Source organism: Salvia splendens, chromosome 15, assembly GCF_004379255.2.
Source record: "Salvia splendens isolate huo1 chromosome 15, SspV2, whole genome shotgun sequence".
Classification (NCBI taxonomy): Eukaryota; Viridiplantae; Streptophyta; class Magnoliopsida; order Lamiales; family Lamiaceae; genus Salvia; species Salvia splendens.
The window spans coordinates 30,968,569-30,972,107 of NC_056046.1; the positions used below are offsets into that span (position 1 = coordinate 30,968,569).

At 43.2% G+C, this 3,539-nt stretch overlaps 1 long non-coding RNA gene across 1 annotated transcript; it reads left to right on the forward strand.

Annotated features, from left to right (window-relative positions):
- Nucleotides 1-1,255: 1,255 nt before the first annotated feature.
- Nucleotides 1,256-2,948, forward strand: LOC121768502. Its single transcript, XR_006043377.1, has 4 exons — nucleotides 1,256-1,456; nucleotides 1,541-2,082; nucleotides 2,153-2,304; nucleotides 2,417-2,948. It is a non-coding gene; the product is annotated as an uncharacterized LOC121768502 (long non-coding RNA).
- The last annotated feature ends 591 nt before the right edge of the window (nucleotides 2,949-3,539 follow it).

The window sequence follows — 3,539 nt, forward strand, 5'->3', positions numbered from 1 at the left end:
TTTTATTAATGTCAAACCTTTGGTCTTTTCATTTATTTTAATATAGATATCGTTGGTCGTTTAATTATTAGACTTAAATTTTGGTCAGACTTTTATCGAAACCTTAGCCTTCTAAGCCCGTTCATTTAAACCCCTTTAAGTCGCGATCGCCCGTTTTTATTAACTCTAGGGGGCGGTCGTGACACTTTAGCTATACTATTCCTACTCTGTATACTTGTAGGTATTTATAGTGCTAATAAAAAGTGTATCAAGTTTTTGGCGCCGTTGCCGGGGAATACATTCACTTTGTGATTGAAATCTTCAAATGGATAATTTTACTACTTTGGTTTTTAATTGCTTTCTGTTTTTAATTTTAGTTTAATTTGTTTTTGTTTTGTTTCTTCAGGTTGTGTATGCGAATGCATTCTGGGAAGAACACCTTAGAGATGCTCGATCCCGAACTTGAAAGGACCCGAAGGAAAATAAGAAGTGAGCAAGGATCAATGGCAGACAGAACAGAGCTAGAGAGGATTCAAGCCATGGTCAAGTTGCTGATGGATGAGAGAGAAGCAGAAAAGGCTCCCCGCGAGGCGCAGGAAAAGAAGGATAAGAAGATAGTGCCCGTGATGCACATGTTCTTTTCCCGAAGGCCCTCACATTGATGCTAACAATTTTGAGCTGCGAATGCCCCTTATACAAAGGGTTGAGTAGTTTTCTTTTGCAGGTAGGGCCACAGAAGATGCCAACCGCCACCTCTTGAAGTATGTGGAAATTGCCAACACTCTGAAATTAAATGGTGTCGAAGATGATGCCATAAGGGTAAGACTCTTCCCCTTTTCTTTGATTGATTCTGCTAAAGAGTGGTTTGAGTGTGTTCCCATAGAACAAGTCTCCACATGGAAAGATATAGTGGCTGCCTTCCTCGACCAGTACTACCCGCCAGGCACAATCTTAAAGCTCAAGAGTGAGATCTACCTGTTCATGCAAGGCCCCGACGAGCCCCTCTACGAGGTGTTTGCTCGTTTCAAAGGCCTCCTTCGCAAGTGCCCCAAACTCGGTTTCACCATGGATCATCAGGTAGGAATCCTTTATAATGGATTTAAGGAAAAATTTGCACTATGTTGGATTCAGGGGCAAATGGGGGATTCTTGCTGAAGAGTGGACCGGATGCCATGGCAGTGATTGAGGAGTTCTCCACCAACCGTATGGGGGTGGTCGAAAGAAAGGCACAGCTCAAGAAGAGTGGCAGCCATAGAGGAGGCTGAAGAGAGTTCTTTCGCTAAGGAATTGGCCGAGCTTAGAGTTCGGGGTTGACCAAATGGACACATCTAGAAGAGAGGATCCGGCTCCACCGTTCTCCATTATTGCGGTCACCAAACCCGACGCTCCTCCCGCTCTTGTGGAAGATGTAAACTACGTGCAACAAGGAGGCAGTCCCAATAGGGGTTACAACAACAATTATTGCCCTAACCAGAGGGTGGTAATTTCAATAATTATAATGGGAACCGTCCTCATCCTAACCTTTCGTACTCTAATAATAATTCCTTGCAACCCCACACAGGATTTAATGTGAGCAAAGGTGGAGTAGTTGAGCCTATCAAGAAGGATGAGAAGTATGACCAAAGAATTATGAAGATTTTTGGAAGTGCTAGTACAAGATAGGAAAGCCAACGATACCAAGATAGGAGTCGCTGAAGCAAGGTTGAACAACCTCGAGGCCGGAATAACCACAATTGACACTGCCATTTCGAACATAAAGAAACAAATGGACCAAGTCCAACAAAAAATTGAGGAAGACAAGCCAAAGGCAGCAGCACGAGTGGCAGACATAAACAAGAAGTGAGTCGCCAAGCAGAATAAGGACGTAGGCAGCACCTCCGGAAAGAAAACTAGGGACTGCCCGACATCCAGCGGACTGCCGCACACTGAGCAGCGGGCTGCCACTGGGGCACAGTTCGGATTCTGCCCGACACCTAGCGGACAGCCGCACACCACGCAGTGGCCCGCCACTAAAGAGGTAGAGGCGCCCGCCAAGAAAGACCTCGTGCAGCACAACGGGATTGTACTCCCCTTCCAGACGAAGAAGAAGTTCTAGCTTGAAGAGTAATTCAAGCATTTTGTAAAGATGTTTTGTAAGGTCCATACTAATATTCTTCTCGTTGAATCGTTGCAGGAAATACCTAGGTACGTGAAGCTACTAAGGGAGGCTGTGATGAGAAAGAAAAAGCCTACAAAAGCCGACCTTATGTTGTCTCACCATTGCAGCGAGATCATCCAAAGGGAGATGGCAGTGAAGCAAAGAGATCCCAGCCAGTTCATTACTAGGTGCTTAATTGAAGAATGGAGGATTCTATAAACCCTTTCTATCTTTATTGTCCATACTCTTCCTCAAGTTCCTAAAAATGACAAGCCTAATCATGCTCAACCCCCCTTGCAGGAAAAGTCTAAGAGGAAGAAGAAAGACAAGAACATGTCCCAAACTCTAGCCGATCCCAAAGTCTATGTGCTCAAGAACTCGAACGGAAAATACAAATGGTGGAGAAACATTTGGAACAAAATGGTCCCTTCGTGGTTTTCAGCACTAGAGTCGTTCATCCGTCCACTTAGTTAGGCCACTTCAAGTCGAACCAACGACCTTAAAACAAATGCGCTTGTTGGGAGGCAAACCAATTTGTTTTTATTTCCTTCGTTTTGTTTTTTTGTTTTTCTTGTTAATTTTCTGTGCACACATAAAAAAAATTAACTCGTAGCGGCCGCTGCACAATTGCACACATGTGCAGGAGCAGGTCGGGCCTTAGGGCGGACTGAGTGGTCACTGTGCGGGCTGCAGCGGTCCGTTGGAGATGCGCCGCTTTTGTAACACGTGCAGTGGTCGTTGCACGTCGCGCAGTGGTCGCCACGCAAAGGTCAGAATCGCGAATTCACATATAAAACATCTTCTTCTTTCCACCATCTTCTCCATTTCTCCCTTGCATACGACCCCAACTATAAAACATCACAAAATTCACACACCCACACTCTCATTCTATCATTCCATTCGAAATATCAAGCTTTCTTCGTCCAAATTCTCTCCAACTCAAGGTATGAATTTTTAATGAATTTTTGAAGTTGACTGCGCAATTCTGCCAGAATTTGTATTCTCGTCTAGTAAGTTTCATTTTTGATTTGACCGAGCTAAAGATGTGAGTTTGATGTGAAATTTTAACTGTATGATATTTGATGTGTTTACTTTATTTCGGTAAAATTTCAGCCCCAGCAGAGGTCGGATTAATTTTTAATAATTTTTACATAATGATTGCGCTGTTCTGCCAGATTTCTATCTTACAAAAATAATCTTTGTTGTTAAGTCTTGAAGGATATACATGATGCATATTTGTTAAGGAATTCATTCTATGATGAAGTGATGCGTTGTTTGTTGATGTATGCTATGGTGTGTTTCCTTGTATTGATAAACGTTTGGGATGGGTAAAAATTAAAGAGACGATGAAAGGAACGTTAGCGCATGCATGATAATGGTTGTGATGAAGGGCTGATTTTATTGTGTTGTTGATAAGGGTTGT